Raw genomic sequence first — 17,495 nt, forward strand, 5'->3', positions numbered from 1 at the left:
AATGAGTTTTCTCAGAACAGAGCCTCTGATTCTCGGGGCAAAGCTACAAAGAGAGCATTATAATCCCATATGAAAGATGAGAGAAGTGGCCTCACCGGGATTAGGCACCCTGCTTACGGTCACACAATGCGTAGAGATTGCAGCCTGGGAGCCGAATTTTCGGGCTCCAAGCCTCCTGCCTCCTGCCTTCTCTTGAACCCGGCTGGTGTGACCCATGTAACTGGCTGAATGGACTGACCTCAGGACAGCACGCTGCCCTTTGGCCCACCCCCATTGCCATCCCCACCGCAGGGGAAGGGAAATGGAAGACAGCCCAAGGGCAGAGAGCAGTTGCCAGTGCAAGGTGAGGATGGAAACCATCCCCACTGGCATGTAAACTGCCCAGCCAGGGAGGTTTGGGAATCTCCTTCCCTACTGGCACAGGCTCTAGAGCATACAGTAGACATTCAATGCAAATTTTTATTTATTTATTTATTTATTTAATTTTGAGACGGAGTTTTGCTCTTGTTGCCTAGGTTGGAGTGCAATGGCGCGATCTCGGTTCACTGCAGCCTCCGCCTTACCTCCTGGGTTCAAGCGATTCTCTTGCCTCAGCCTCCCAAGTAGCTGAGATTACAGGTGCCCACCACCATGCCTGGCTAATTTTTGTATTTTAGTAGAGACAGGGTTTCACCATGTTGGTCAGGCTGGTCTCGAACTCCTGATCTCAGGTGATTCACCTGCCTCGGCCTCCCAAAGTGCTGATAGTACAGGCATGAACCACTGCACCTGGCTAAAAAAATTTTAACATTAAAAAAAGTGGATATGCAAACATTGCATACAGTGAAATGCATAGTCGTAAGTGTACTCTTGGATGCATTTTGACAAACATACACACCCCTGTCCCATTTCCATCACCCCAAGAGTTCTCTCAAGCCTCTTGCGGTCAATCCCCACCTTGCAGAGGCAACTACAATCCTGACCTCTATCCTCATGGATCAGTTTTCCCTGTTCTTGAATTTCACACAAATGAAATTATTCAGCACATACTTTTTTTCAGATAATATATATTTGTTGGATAAACGAATGAAAGGGCAGAGCAATAGTAATTCTAATATGGCAAGAGGTGTCAGGGGGCGGACAGGTGTTGTGGGACACAGAGGCAGATGTTGCTCTGAACCAGGAACCAGCCATGCACCCCCATCCTGGGAGAGACTGGCAAAAGGAAAGCAGGAATCCAGGCCAAGGTAGAGGACCCAGGTGGAACCCAGACACAAGACTTGGGGTATAGAAGTCTCAGCCCCAACCGGAGAGGCTTCAGGCCCCTCCCAAATGTCACTTAAGTTCCAGGCCAGCTCTCTCCCTTCTACTCATTCGGGAGGACTTCTTGGAAGAGGTAAGGCTCTCAGAGACCAGAAAGGTAGGTAATACCCAATGAGGCTAATGGGATGAGGATGAGTCCCTACCCCCCCTCACCCCGCCTCCAAGCAGTTTCACCGAGGGAACATTGGCTGTGGAGGAGGAGGCTCAGCAGCCCAGCCTCGCCACATGCTCAGGCTGGCACCCAGCACCAGGCTGCCCTCTTGGGCTCCATCCGCACGAGCAGCACCACATGAGCCCACATGAGCCTCTCCACCCCGGCACCAGCTTGGCAGAGCTTCCTGGGGCTGAGAGCATGGAGGACCAGCCGTCTTCTTTCTCAGTCTTTTTCTTGCTCTCGGCAGATCCTGTACCTTCACCTCCCACCAGGCCCTTCTCAGTGGGTAAAGGTAAAATGTGCTGGCGTTCCAGGCCCACGCAGGCTGGCAGTGGGGCAATCATCATGATGAATCACGCTGGCACTGCAGGCACCTGGTCCTTGTTGAGGCGTAACTAATGAATTAGCTTCGCCCCCAGCACGGGGCCTCTCAACCTTTCCCCACTTCCCAGGAAGGCAGGAAACTGAGACCTGGGAGTGGGAAGCAGGGGAGGAGAGAGGACTCGGTCAGCTCCAGGCATGGGTCCCGAACCCTGGCCAGCCCCTCTGCCCACTTGCGCACTGCAAAAACACCCAAAGTGCAGGTCCCCCAGGCCCCCAGAAACTGCCTCTCTGTTACTAATCATGAGCTATAACTATTAGTGCCCACCCCCAACTCTGTATTTTTAAAGAATTTCTTAAAATACAGGAAAAGTGTGGCGCTGTGAGAAACACCCCCGTGCCCAGTACCCAGCATTGACAATTGTTCACATTTCGTCAAACTTGCTTTAAACCTATTTTCTTTTAAACAAAAGGAAGAAAACAGCACATGTAATATACAAGTCTCCTTTGTCTCCCCTCCAATGTCCCCATAGGCACTACCGCCCCCTCCACACTGACCCTGCCAAAGTCCCCTCTGGATTCCCCCTCCCTGCCTTGGGGCCAGGACCTCCCTGGCTGCTGAATAAGATGATGGGATCTTGGCATCCCAGGTTCTTAAAAAGCCAGGATTCAAATCTGTTACAGCCAACCACGAGATGTCAGAGCTGGGAGGGTGCTTAGCTCCTCTGGGAGGCCACAGGCTCTGTTCAATGTCTACAAGAAGGTAGGGCTCCTTGTTCCAGAAAAATGCGTGGAGGCAGAGACTCACCCAATGATGTGCGCCATTCCCAGGGGTTCATGGTCTCTTGGGTGTCTAGGTCAACCCCTTCATTTGGCAAAAAAGGAAAGCAATGATGTCCTCACCTCATGGCCCACTCCCCTTACCTGCAGCAGCCAGAACTTCAGTTCCTGCCATCTTTCAAGTATTCGTTCAACAAACCTTAAGCACCTACCTCTATGCCTAGGCAGGGGGAATTACTATGAATGTGAACATAATAGACAAACCCCCTGCCTTTGTGGAATTTATATTCATGCAAGTGGAGATCATCAACAAAACACGTGTCAGGTCATAATCAGGCTATGGAAGAAATAAAGCAGGGATAAGAAAGGAGGAGGACTGGCTGGGCGCAGTGGCTCATGCCTGTAATTTCAGTACTTTGGGAGGCCAAGGTAGGCAGATCACTCGAAGCAAGGAGTTCAAGATTAACCTGGCCAACATGGTGAAAGTCCATCTCTATTAATAAAAAATTTTAATTTTAAAAAAAGAGAGAGGAGGACTAAGAAATGTGTGGGGGGTGGGGAGGGGCTATCATTTAAAACTGAGTGGCTAAGGTCAGGTGCGATGGCTCACACCTGTAATCCTAGCACTTTGGGAGGCCAAGGTGGGCAGATCACCTGAGGTCAGGAGTTTGAGGCCATCCTGACCAACATGGTGAAACTCTGTCTCTACTAAAAATACAAAAATTAGCCAGGGTGGTGGTGGATGCCTGTAACCCCAGCTACTTAGGAGACTGAGGCAGGAGAATGGCTTGAACCCGGGAGGCGGAGGTTGCAGTGAGCTGAGATTGCACCACTGCACTCCAGCCTGAGCAGCAGAGAAAAAAAAAAAAAAACAACTGAGTGGTCAGAGGAGGCCTCATTGAGATCATGGCATTGAGCAAAGATGGCAGGGTACACTCCTGGCAGTGGAGATGGCAGTGCCAAGCCCCTGGGGCAAGACTATGCCTGGGCCTTTGGGAGCAGCAAGGGGCCCAGCCCAGGGAGCAAAGGGAAGCATGGTGGTGGAGGAGATCAGAGAGAGAAAGTAAGGACGGGGCAGGCCGAGGAGGGCCCGTGTCCTTCACAAGGACTTTGGCTTTGACTCTGGGTAAGAGGTCATGGGGGAATTTTGCACAGAGGATACACGCTTTAACATGATCCCTTTGGCTGCAACTGCAGGAATAGGGGTGTGTGTGTGTGTGTGTGTGTGTGCGTGTGTGTACGTGTGCATGTGCGTGTGTGCATGTGTGTGCATGTGTGTGTGTTGGGGGAAAGGAGTTTGTGCAACTTTAACCTCTCTCCTCTTGGTTCTCTCCCACAGGGTAATGATAGCTGTCATTTACTGAACACCTACAGGTTGTCAAATGTATTCTTCACAACAGCTCTGCCAGGCAGGTACTATATTCCCCACCACCTCTGGCTCTACAGATGAAGAAACAGCTTAGATTCCGAGACGTTAAATAGTTTGAGTTTCAATGTGGTTAAACAGCCACTGCCAAGCTACAAGGTCACACAGCTGGTAAGGGGCAGAGCCAGGATTCAAACCCAGTCCATCTTATTGCAAAGCCCGGGCTTTGCCTGCTACGTCTCATTGACTCTGTGGGCTGGGAGACATTAGAGAAACCATGCTGCGTGCTCAAACGCTCACCCCCATCCTGCAAACAGCAAAAATATTTCTAGGGGTGCCCTACTTGGAGATTTTGATGTTGTCAGAGAGGACAAGAGTGGCTACGAGCCATACCACTTCCCTTTTCCCATCCCAGGCCCCAGGGCTCATACGTTTGCTTAACTAGGGGGTATCCTGAAATCCTCAGGGCAAACCTAGGAACCCCAAATCCGGCCCCAGAAGACAGAACAAAGAGGTCCCCAGGTCCTGGGTCATCCTAGGCCTGTGATCTGGGCTCAGGGCTTATCTGATAGCAAATTCCAGACAGTCTCTGGCCCACCATTGGCCTAGAGTTCATCAGTGATAGCCAAACTCACCAGGCTGGCTCAGCCACTGCCAAGTACTCCTCCCACCCTGCCTAAGAAACCAGAGCCCAGGCATGGCCTGGGGATCATATTTACCTGGAACCCTAGCTCTGTGAGTTACCTGCCTGATCTGTTGAAAGCTGAGAGTCCTCCCAGGTCCCCCTCAGAGACGCCAGAGCTGGAGCAACAGAGGCCAAGGGAGTGTGAGGAGGGGGAGAAGCTGACTGGTTCCCAAGGCCATGTTCCAGAATGTTGTGGATGGAACTCTGACCACCCCAGTGGGTTCTGTTAGGCCATCATGCCACAAAGTGGACTTGACTGTAGCAGGACGGGCCACAGACAAAACCCCTCAGACACCAAGTTGTAGAAGGAAGGGCTTTATTCAGCTGGGAGCGTCGGCAAGCCACCATCTTAAAATCCGAGCTCCCTGAGTGCACAATTTCTGTCCCTTTTAAGGGCTCCCAACACTAAAGATTTCACATGAAAGGGTCGTGACTGATTGAGCAATCTAGGGGGTACGTGACAAGGGCTTCATGCACCGGTGGTCAGAGTGAAACAGAACAGGGCAGGGAGTTTCACAATGTTCTTCCATACAGTGTCTGGAATCTATGGATAACATTGGTTGCTAAGTCATGAGTTGATTTTTAACTACTAGATTTAGGCCAGGCAGGCCAGGCCTGGTTTCAGGTCTGGTTTTGGGTCTGGTGCCTGGCACCGGGCTGCCTGCCTTTGGTTTCACTTCCTTGTTTCTTCTTAAAACAGGTACTGAGTATAAAACAATATGACAGGGTCTCTCTCTTCCCTCATTTCCCCCCTTTGAGGCTTTCACTCATTTTACTAGTGGCAGTTCTCACTTTTATTTTCACTACTTATATCTTCCTGTGCAATAGATTGATAGTGATTCATATAACATGCTTGTGCTGAAGCATTCTGGTGAACTAAGGTAGCGACGAAGCTTTTTATCATTTGGAGAAGTACAGGTGGCAAACAAGGGAGCAGGAAGCAGTTTCCTATTACTATTATTACTCCTATTATGAGAGTTTTAAATCCTCCTATTGCTGGGAACCAATTTCCAAACATGGCTCCCGGATTAAATCCGCGCCGCACTTGCACGGGTACATGTGCCAGTTTTGTTATATCTTTATATCCTCAACTACTTGCCCCTGATCATCTATGTGTAGACAATAATTAGTAAGGTTGAATTTTCCACAAATTCCTCCTTCAGCCGCTAGCAAGTAGTCAAGAGCTAGTCTATTTTGATAGATAGCATTTCTCATCAGAGTCTCTTGCTGGGCAAGAGCGGTCAAGGCTTGACCGGTTTTATTAGTAATAATTTCTAAAACAGCTTATAACCATATGATCCGGTTGAGCATGTAGATGGGGGTCTGATATCCCCACGAGCCATCTTCTGCCCAAGTGACGGGTCCATAGTATTGTGTAATTTTTTCAGGGGGGCCATTCATTATCTTTCCAATTACCTACCTATGGCTATGCTTCGTTTTTCACAGGAAGCATAGTCAGGGAAGCCCAGAAGTTCACCTGTTTTTATGGGCAGTAAGAAGATGGCTTAATGCTGCCAATTACACAGCTATCTGTCCACTGATCAGGCAGCTTAGCGTAGGCTCTGTGTCCACATATCCAGTATAACCCGGTGGGGGCCGTCCAGTCCCGGTGGAATTCCAGGTGGGCCCAAACAGTCTGCAACTTTGGAAATTTACTGAATGGATTTCTTTCTGTGTAATTGGAACTCCACCATGTAACTGTTCTTGCGGTACCATTATACAGCTTTTGCCCAAGACAACTAAGCCGCCCTACAGGATGAGTGGATCCCTTTCCTTCTCTAGCTATGCAATACTGTCCAATAATTGAGGCTTTTAGAACCCAAAGATTGTCAGGGTGGTTCTTTTGGGCCAGGAATTCATCAGGAACTGGGTCTGTAGGAACTAACTCTCGGGCTTCCCATGGCCAGTGATCTCCTGTTACAGTTCCTCCACAAACATAACATGAAGTGACTTTTAGAGACTGGGCTACATGTTCGGCTAGTTGTAAAAACAAATTTTTAGTTTTTCCTGGAATCTCAGGTACTGGCACATTTAGTTCACCATAGAAAGTCTGAAATACTGGTTCTGGAGAGCATCTTCGAACCTCCCCTTTTATTAGGATGCCTACTCTAGGATCTAGTCCTTTTCTATCAATGCCTAATGATACGTATTCTCCTTTATTTTATTTTGGGTCTGAGGAGTTTGTGATGACCAATTCTAAAGGGTTGCAGCCCCCACTCATGCAGGAGGGGCTGTCTTTTCCTTCCCAGAGCCAAACAGGATTTTTTTTATCTTCTTTCCAAGTAGTCCAAATGACACAAGACCAGTATTGACACATCTCACATAAATATGATTTTTGACAGATATACTTATTTTCTATGGTGTAACTTTTTTCCCAATCTAGAGACCGCATCCTATTCCTTGCTGATTACTAGTAATAGCAGCACAAGTGTCAATTTTTAGGTTATATGTTTGGGGATCCCTCTTTCTTCTGTTCCAGCTATTACTTTACTTGTGTCCCTTAGGAAAGGACCAGTCCTTAGTCTTACTTCAAAGACTGATCATGGAAGGTTCAGAGGGGTCATAGCACACATCGGGCTGGTCGCTTCCTGGATTGCATACTTTGTACTGAGTGTTATTATACAAACAGGTTCCCTTTGGAGTTCCTAGGCATTCTTAATAACTGTAAAATAAAAAGATTGTCTTAACTTGTCCTACCTCAGTGACCTGAGGTGTGCACTGAAAATAGTCCTCTGTGTGGGAAGAAGCCGTGGAAGCTTTTACCACACAAGTTCATGTTATAAGGAAAGTAAGTCCCACGACAATTTTCCTCATGCTTCAGCTGTGCGTAGACCAGTCAGCTTCCAGGTGTAACTGGAGCAGGGCTTGTCGTCTTCCTCAGGGTCACTTTGCAGGGACTGTCCAGGCTTGGTTTGGCCTCCCAGGTCTCAGCGGCTGCAGGCTTCACGCGGCTGTGGTGAATCCAGGCTGGGATTCCTTCCACCCTTACAGCTATGGGAGTGGTCAGGATAACGGTCTGGGGCCCCCTCCACTGTGGCCGCAAAGGAGCCACATTCCAGTCCTTGATCCACACATGGTCACCTGGAAAAAAAGGGTGAACTGGGGAGAATAAGCTGACTGGGCACCTCTCATTTACCCAAGCTGAGATTGTCTGGGTAGTTTTCCCCAAGGCCTGTAGCTGTCGTTGTAATTCAATTTCACCTAACTCTTGGGGAGTACCCGGAAGTCCTCACAGTATAGGAGGAGGCCTCTGATACGGAATTTCACAGGGGGAGAATCCTGTTTTCTTAAAGGGGATACACCTAATTTTAAACAATACCATAGGAAGGGCTTGTATTCATTTTAACCCTGTCTCCTGACATACTTTCCCTAAACTATGTTTGATAGTTCGATTCATTTGCTCCACCTTTCCGGAACTCTGAGGTCGGTAGGCGGCATGTAACTTCCATGTGATTCCTAATACCTTTGCCATCTTTTGTACCAAGTCAGCCACAGATGCCGGCCCATTATCTGAGCTGATTTGTAGAGGCAGTCCAAACCTAGGGATGAGATCTCGAAGAAGCACACAGGTTACTGCACGAGCTTTTTCAGTTCGTGTTGGATAAGCCACCACCCACCCAGAGTAAGTACACACTAGAACCAGTAAATACTTGTTATCTCCGCATTTAGGCATCTCTGTGGAGTCCACCTGAAGATCTTCAAAAGGAGCCGCTCCATAGGCTGGTACGCCAGGAGGCACAGAGGGGCCTTGCTTTGCATGGTTCTGTCGACAGGTAACGCATCGCTGTGCTACTGTTTTAGCAAACGCTGGCAAGTGTGAGATGTAGAAATACCGGCCTAACAGCTTTTCAAGTGATTCTTGGCTTAAATGGGTAGTTTCATGTGCAGCCAGCACGACTGCGGCTCCTAGTAGCTGTGGCACGGCTATTTTTCCATCTGGTAACTTTATCCATCCTTCCTTTATTGTTTGTCCTCCCCCTGCCTGAAGAAAGTCTTTTTCCTCTTTAGAATAAGTAGGCACCAGATCAAGTGTTTGAGGGAGCAGTGGGGCTGTGACTGATGCCCAGTAAGGAATAAATGCTGCTTTTCATGCCTCTGTGTCTGTTTGGGAGTTTCCTTGGCTCACCGAGGTGGAAACTCACTGGTGTCCCCTGTAATGCGTGACTGCTACCTTTGGGGGTTTCCACACTGCTTCTAATAATTGTAGAATTTCTTGTTGGTATTTTATGTCCTTTCTCCCAGAATTTAGTAGGCCTTTTTCTTTATATAATGCTCCATGTACTTGAAGGGTTAGAAAGGCATATGGAGAATCAATATAGATGTTTACAGTCTTACCTTCACGGAGTTCCAGAGCCCGAGTTAAAGCAATGAGTTCTACTTTTTGGGCCAAAGCGCCCTGAGGCAATGGTTTAGCTTCAATAACATCATCCTAGGTTACTACCTTATATCCGGCGCACCTTTCTCCTCACGAGTTGATGAAGCTGCTCCCGTCCACGTGTAACTCCCAATCTACCGATGCCCATGGCTGGTCTCGAAGATCGGGTCTGCTAGAATAGACTGAATCCAACACCTCTACACAGTTATGTTCAACAGGGCTGTCGGATACTGGGAGCAAGGTGGCAGGATTTAAAGTGTTACAGACTTCAATGGTTATGCGGGGGTTTTCACATAACAAGCCTTGGTACTTAGTTAATCTAGCATTTGTTAGCTAATGATGTCCTTTGGTTTATCAGAGTTACCACCGCATGGGGGGCTTTTATATTTAGGTTTTGTCCAAGGATTAGCTTATCTGCTTCTTGTGCCAACAGGACCGTTGCTGCCGAGGCTCGTAGACACGGAGGCCAGCCTTTAGAAACCCCATCTAGTTGTTCTGAGAGGTAGGCCACTGGTCTTGGCCAGGGCCCCAGAGTTTCAGTTAAAACTCCTACTGCCATTTTTTCTCTTTCTGACACATAGAGTGTGAAGGGCTTTGTCAAATCTGGTAGTCCTAGAACTGGGGCTGACATAAGTTTTTCTTTTAACTTACAAAAGGCTTGCTGTTTTAGAGGCCCCCATTCAAATGGCTCTCGGTCGTCCTCCTTTGTAACCCCGTACAACGGTTTGGCTAGCACCGCAAAGTTTGGAATCCATATTCTGCAAAGCCCCACAAGCTCCTAAAAATTCCCTTACTTGCCTTCTGGTTTTAGGTTCTGGTAGGCTCCAGATGACCTGCTTTCTTTTTGACCCTAGGCTGCACTCCCCTTTTCTTTTTTGAGACAGAGTCTCGCTCTGCCGCCCAGGCTAGAGTGCAGTGGCCGGATCTCAGCTCACTGCAAGCTCCACCTCCCGGGTTTACGTCATTCTCCTGCCTCAGCCTCCCGAGTAGCTGAGACTACAGGCGCCCGCCACCTCGCCCGGATAGTTTTTTTTTTTTTTTTTTTTGTATTTTTTAGTAGAGACGGGGTTTCACCGTGTTAGCCAGGATGGTCTCGATCTCCTGACCTCGTGATCCGCCCGTCTCGGCCTCCCAAAGTGCTGGGATTACAGGCTTGAGCCACCGCGCCCGGCTTGCACTCCCCTTTTCAAACAGTGAATCCCAGGTAGCGTACCTGCTGTCTCCAGATCTGAGCTTTCTTCTTGGACACCTTATACCCACAGTCCTCCAGGTGCCGGAGCAGGGCATCCATCCCTTCTGCACACCCGACTGCCGTGGAGTGTCCTCGCAGAAGGTCGTCCACGTACTGGAGCAAGACGCAGCCTAGGTCTTTAGCAGAAAACTTCTGGAGGTCTCAAGCCAACGCCTCCCTGAAGATGGTGGGGGATTTTTGAACCCTTGGTGAAGCCGAGACCAAGTGTACTGAGTGATGACACCTGACCCCAGATCTTCCCACTGAAAGGCAAACAGTTTTTGATTCTCGGAGCTGGCCTGAAGCTAAAGAAGGCATCTTTCAAGTCCAGGCAAGTAAATCAGCTTTCCTCAGCTGGCAGCAATCCTAACAGTGTGTAAGGATTAGGAACTGTTGGGTGCAGAGTCACTGCAGCTTGGTTTACCAAGCGTAAGTCCTGTACGAGTCAATAGTCTTTGGTACCTGGTTTGGGGACAGGTAGGAGGGGGGTGTTCCATGGAGACTGGCAAGGAACTATAATTCCAAAGGCCTTTAAGCGTCTAAGATGAGTCTGTATTCCTTTAAGGGCTTCCCTAGGAACTGGATACTGCTTTTGTCTCATTGGCTGGGCCCCAGGCTTAACTCCTATGAGTATGGGGGCTTGATTGATTGCCAGCCCTGGAGCATTGTCCTCCGCCCATACTCAGGGCCATCGCTTAGCTAGAGCCGGTTTTATTTCCTGACCTGGCTCGGTTAGAGAAAGTCTCCATTTTTCTTCCCAGGGGACTGTAAGGGCCATGATGACTCCTGTTTCTGGTAACTTCAGCTGTTTTGTAAAGGAAATAGTGGCTCTCAGCTTGCTAAGCAAGTCTCTTCCCAACAAAGGCAAGGGGCAGTCAGGCATATACAGAAATTGATGAGTCACTTTATGTCCTCCCACCAAGCAGGTCCGCGGTAGGCAGAAAGCCTGCTTGGCAAAGACTCCTGTTGCTCTAATTATATCAGTGGTCTTTTTAGATAAGGGGGCCACTGGGGTGGTTACTACTGAGTGTTCGGCTCCGTTATTGACCAAAAACTTAATGTCCTTGCCCCCTATTGTCATCCTGACCATAGGCTCATTTGGGGCGTTTGAGCCCGGTCCCCTTCAGTCTAGTAGCCCTTTGGCCAGATTGAACAAAGTCCCTTCAGCTTTGTCTGAGGTCTTTTGCTCTGCATCACCCTGCTTCTCCTTTAGCTGGGGACATTTATCTTTCCAATGCCCTATTTATTTACAGTAGGCACATTGGTTACGCTGCAGACGTGAGCAATTGGACGAGGCGTTCTTCCCAGAACCCTCTTTTCCCTGCCCTTTCAGGGGGATTCCTCTAATTGCCACAGCCAGCAAATCAGCCTTTCGCCTGGCCTGGCTTTCGCCCTCCTTACGGCTTTCTCGGTGGCTTGTTGCATCTGTATTTACAAATACTTGATTAGCTATCTCCAGCAACTGCGAGGTATTCATTCCTGCAAATGCAGCCTGTTTTTGCAATGTTCTCCGGATATCTTCTGCGCTTTGACTAACTAAGGCCACGTTAATCATACACTGATTTTCAGGACTATCTGGATCGAAAGGAGTGTACATAAGATAGGCCTCACGCAGTCTTTTATAGAACTGGGCTGGGCTTTCCTCCTTTCCTGGGATGACTTCAGAAACTTTATTTGCATCGGTGGCCTTTTGAGCCCCCTTTTTTCAGACCTTCAATGAATGCCTCTCGGTACCGTCTTAGCCTTCCATATCTGGTCCTTCATTTGGATACCACTGAGGGTCTGTTCCTGGCAGCTGAATTGTTACCTATTCCTGCGGATTTTGGTATTCGACTGGGATGTGCTCCTCTAGCCATTTAGTTGTCGCCTGCAGCACCCTTTGCCTTTCATCTGTGTTAAAGAGGTACATGAGTAGGTGGCAGTCAGCCCAAGTAGGAGTATGAGTCTGGATAATTGTTTGGAGCAAGTCAATTAGAGCTTGAGGCTTTTCAGTGTAAGATGGAGCGTTATTTTTCCAATTGAGGAGGTCAGCCGAGGTGAAAGGGTGATACACAAAGGCACGCCTTTCCACCATGTGTCCATCCTCATCTATCCCAGTATATCGCTGCTCTCTCAGGGGCATTTGGATTCCAGTCTTGGGCCGTAAACAAGTCTCCAGGGGAGGAGTTTCTCCTGCAGCTTTACTTCCCTTCTGGTCTACTCTGGATAGTCTAGGGGCTGTGGGCTCAGGAGAAGGGGGGCTCTCCGCTTGATAAGGGTCGGGGGGGGCACTGTTGGTGCCATCTCCTGCCACGAGTCCTCGAGCTCTGAGTCAGACAAAACTTTAGGTGCCAGCTTCCCTCTGCGGGTGGAGTGAGAACCTTCCTTAACTAACTGTCCCTTTGCTACTACTACTGCTGCTCCCTGTCCTCTTAACCACCGTCTTAAAATCCGAGCTCCCCGAGTGCACAATTTCTGTCCCTTTTAAGGGCTCACAACACTAAAGATTTCATATGAAAGGTCGTGATTGATTGAGCAATCTAGGGGGTACATGACAGGGCTTTGTGCACCGGTGGTCAGAGTGAAACAGAGCAGAGCAGGGAGTTTCACAATGTTCTTCATACAATGTCTGGAATCCATGGATAACATTGATTGCCAAGTCATGAGTTGATTTTTAACTACTAGGTTTAGGCCAGGCAGGCCCAGGCCTGGTTTCAGGTCTGGTTTTGGGTCTGGTGCCTGGCACCGGGCTGCCTGCCTTTGGTTTCACTTCCTCGTTTCTTCTTAAAACAGGTACTCAGTATAAAACAATATGAGAGCGTCTCTCTCTTCCCTCATGACGACTCCTTCCTCCTGGGAGGAATGCTGGGGTCATGGGTGGCAGCCGCTCTTTGTGTTAATACCTTCTTGGATCTGTGGCCAAATGCAAATCAGATAATCTGTTCCAAGAATACAGATCCAGGTCCCAACCAAGACTACCAAAGACTTGCCTGGCCCGGTCCCCCTGTGGCAGAGACTACTGAGAGTGACCAACTTCTGCTTTTCCCCCTCTTCTTCCTGAGCCCTCAGTATAACTACTTTTCCTAGCCAAGAGGGTAAGACCCTGGGATGACTGCTGGGCTAATAGATGTGGGCAGAAGTGAAACATACCACATCAATGCACAATCGTCCATGCTCTGTGTATCTGCTGTGATGTTAAAGATGGAAAGCATCCTGGATCCCAGAGTCACCACTTGGAGATGAGCTAACCTGACGAGCTTCTTTCCACTCCAGGACCTTTGGACATGCCAGTCCCTCTGTTTGGAATTATCTTCTTCCACTCTGCTTGGTTCACACTACTCATCCTTAAGGTCTCAGCTGAAACCTCCTGATATGATTTGGATGTTTGTCCCCCTCAAATCTCATGTTGAAATGTAATCCCCGGCTGCCTGCGGTGGTTCACACCTATAATCCCAGCACTATGGGAGGCCAAGTTGGGCGGATCACCTGAAGTCAGGAGTTTGAGACCAGCCTGGCCAACGTGGTGAAAACCCATCTCTACTAAAAATACAAACATTAGCCAGGCATGGTGGTGCACCCTTGTAATCCCAGCTATTTGGGAGACCGAGGCAGGAGAATTGCTTGAACCCAGGAGGCTGAGGTTGCAGTGAGCCAAGATCACCCCATTGCACTCCATCCAGCCTGGGTGGGCAACAAGAGCAAAACTCCATCAAGAAAGAAAGAAAGAAAGAGAGAGACAGAGAGAGAGAGAGAGAGAAAGAGAGAGAGGGAGGGAGGGAAAGAAGAAAGAAAGGAAGGAAGAAGGAAGGAAGGAAAGAAGGAAGGAAGGAAGGAAGGAAAGAAAGAAAGAAAGAAAGAAAGAAAGAAAGAAAGAAAGAAAGAAAGAAAGAAAGAAAGAGAGAGAGAAAGAAAGAGAGAAAGAAAAATGTAATGGCCAGTGTTGGTCATGGAGCCCAGTGGAGGTATTGGGGTCATGGAGGCAGATCCCTCATGAATGGCTTAGCACTATCCCCTTGGTGATGAGTGAATGCTTGCTCAGCTTACTCAAGATCTGGTGGTTTAGGAGTCTGGGACCTTCCCTCCTATCTCTTGCTTCCTCTCTCGCCAAGTGATAACACTACTCCCTTTTACCTTCTGCCATGACTGTAAACTCCCTGAAGCCCTCATCCGATGCAGATATGGCACCATGCTTCCTGTGCAGCCTATACAACTGTGAGTCAAAATAAACACCTTTTTGTTTTCTTTTCCTTTTTTTTTTTTTTGAGGCAGAGTTTCTCTCTTGTTGCCCAGGCTAAAGTAAAATGGAGCAGTCTCGGCTCACTGCAACCTCTGCCTCCTGGGTTCAAGCAATTCTCCTGCCTCAGCCACCTGAGTAGCTGGGACTACAGGCATGTGCTACCATGCCCAGCTAATTTTTGCATTTTTAGTAGAGATAGGGTTTCACCATGTTGCCCAGGCTGGTCTCAAACTCCTGACCTCAGGTGATTCTGTTATGCCCAGACCGTTTGTTCCCCGAAAAAGACCACCAGAGTCCAGAGTCAAAGCCAAGCGGCAAGGATCTTTAATGCAAGTTCAAACTTGGTCCCTCCGTTCCACAACATACAGGAGGGCCCTGAACAATGCGTGCGCTTGCCTTTTATAGCCTAATGTAAACAGGACTTGTAAAGTTGCAGAGGAACGAGGGAATTCTCTAGGTTACAGCATTACAATTGGTTAACATTTTAAGTTTATACATTTAGCAGCTTTTTATTGGTTCCCGCGCGCTCACAAACGGCTGTGTTCTTATCGGGGATTTTCCAGGTGGTGTCCTTCTAAAGTTGAGATATATGGTAGTCTTTGAATTGAAAGATATATGGTAGGGAGACATATGGTGGGATGAGCCCAGGAAGTTGAGGGATATATGGAGGGGAGACATATGGTGGGATATGTTTATACTGGGCTCAGGAAGTTGAGAGATATATGGCAAGCACTAGTAATTAGAACAGAAAAAGAACAAGACAGGGACTTTCACATTGCTTGTCTATACAACATCTGAATCTATAGATAACATTAACTAGGCTCAAGGCGCCGCCCGGGCTGTCTGCCTGTAGGGTCAACTTCTAACTAGGCTCAAGGCGCCGCCCGGGCTGCCTGCCTGTAGATTTCATTTGGTCTCTTTCAATTCACCCTCCTCGGCGTCCCAGAGTGCTGGGATTATAGGAGTGAGGCCAACATGCCCATCCTGCCTTTTCTTTATAAACCATCCAGCCTCAGGTATTTCTGTATAGCAACGCAAGAACAGACTAACACACTTCCCTTCCAGGATCATTCAGAGCACGTCCAGCCCCTGCTATAGATTCTTGAGCTCCCACATTTCTCCTTCAAAGTAATTATTCCAATCATACTAAATAAATAATAACTGTGAATGATTTATTTGAAGTCTGTTTCCGATGTACTAGGATGTGAGCTCCATAAAGACCAGATCAGAGGGCCGGGCACGGTGGCTCATGCCTGTAATCCCAGCACTTTGGGAGGCTGAGGTGGGCAGATCACAAGGTCAGGAGTTCAAGACCAGCCTGGCTAACATGGTGAAACCCCGTCTCTACTAAAAATACAAAAATTAGTCGGGCATGGTGGTGTGCACCTGTAATCCCAGCTACTCAGGAGGCTGAGGCAGGAGAATCGCTTGAACCCGGGAGATGAAGGTTGCAATGAGCTGAGATCGTGCCATTGCACTCCAGCCTGGGTGACAGAGTGAGACTCTGTCTCAAAAAAAAAAAAAAAAGACCAGATCAGTGCCAATGCTGTGTGGAGCCATTATGGGAAGCTTTGGGCAAAGGAAAAATCAGTAACATGAATCTCATCTTCGTTGAAAATTTTGATATTTTGTTCATCATGGATTTTTGGCAATAATTTTTACTTTACAATGATTGCATCATTGGAGGTGGTGTTTTTTTGGCGCTTCTTTAAATATGATGCCTAGAGCAAGTGCCTTGCTCCTCTCACCCTAGTCTCAGCTCTGAATCGGGCAAAATCGCCCTTCCTCGAAGGATTATCACAAAGCATCAGTGACAGCGTATGGGAGCTGAGTGCTGTCATTTTGAGATACTTATTCCACTATAGACAATTTCCTTATATCCATTGACTTGCTTTCATATGCTAAATTGGTTTCCCATATTCCCTGCTCTCCAGGGAAACTCAGAACAAAGAATCAAATCCTTGGCTTTGAGTTGCAAAAGAAGCTTTGAAATCCAGAGCTGAGACTATACCGTTACAAGAGCCGATTTTGAAAGAGAAATCTTTTGTGTAGGTCCAAAAAAGCTTGGCTTTGAACTTCGAGAGCAAAGAGCTGATGCCATAAGCCCTGGCGAGGGGAAGGATGCGTCATCCCAGAAGATACCACCCCAAAGGAGATTAAGGTTCCACCGGCAGGTGGGAGAGAAGGGGCAAGCAGCGCCCGGAAACACGCATGCCGGCCCAAAAACCAGTCGTCAGCCCCATCTGGGCAGAGCCTGGGTGGCATGAGAAAAACTATATACCCCCAGGTATACTGGGGGCACCAGGGCAAATGGGACCCACCTGCACTTCCCTTACCAGCTGTGGCCTGAGGATGTAACAGGCCTCCCACAAGTCACTGTATCTGTATGGAGAGGCCTCAGTAGAGTAGACATAGAGGTGAACTCACAAGGGCGGGCATCCAGAAGTTTCCATACCTGCAAGACAGACATGGGTGTCCTGAGAGATTAGACTTGGGGAGTCCACGTCTTTGCCAAATCCAGTTACTGATAAACCAAGATACACTTTTCTTTTGGTCACCCAGGCTAGAGGGCAAAGGTGCAGTCTCGGCGTACTGCAACCTCTGCCTCCCGGCTTCAAGAATTCTTCTGCCTCAGCCTCCCAAGTAGCTGGGATTACGGGTGTGCGTCACCATGTCCGGCTAATTTTTGTGTTTTTAGTAGATACCAGGTTTTGCCACGTTGGCCAGGTTTGTCTCAAACTTCTGACATCAGTTGATCCACCCGCCTTGGCCATCTGAAGTGCTGGGATTACAGGCGTGAGCCACCGCGCCCGGCCCCGAGATACACTTTTGAGGTCTTGAGTACGGCTTATGAAGTCCATACTCACATATACCTGCTCTGTCTGGCTATACAAGTCATGCCATGTACAATGGAGCCATATCTAACGGTTCCTTTTGACAGCAGGATCCTACACTGGAGGTAAGTATCTCGAGGAACAGCACCTTTGATCCATGTCCCATAAAGGGTCTTCACAGGCCAAGAGCAAACTCCCTAGGTGTGTAAAAGCACCCAGAGCACCCCGCTC

At 48.4% G+C, this 17,495-nt stretch overlaps 1 long non-coding RNA gene across 1 annotated transcript; it reads right to left on the bottom strand.

The window, feature by feature from the left end:
- Positions 1 to 1,029: 1,029 nt before the first annotated feature.
- On the bottom strand, positions 1,030 to 4,928 carry LOC117080929. Its single transcript, XR_004436011.1, has 2 exons — positions 4,668 to 4,928; positions 1,030 to 1,927 (listed from the first exon to the last, which is right to left on the bottom strand). It is a non-coding gene; the product is annotated as an uncharacterized LOC117080929 (long non-coding RNA).
- Between the last annotated feature and the right edge of the window lie 12,567 nt (positions 4,929 to 17,495).

The sequence above is a fragment of the Trachypithecus francoisi genome, unplaced genomic scaffold, assembly GCF_009764315.1.
Source record: "Trachypithecus francoisi isolate TF-2019V2 unplaced genomic scaffold, Tfra_2.0 Lachesis_group8, whole genome shotgun sequence".
NCBI lineage: Eukaryota > Metazoa > Chordata > Mammalia > Primates > Cercopithecidae > Trachypithecus > Trachypithecus francoisi.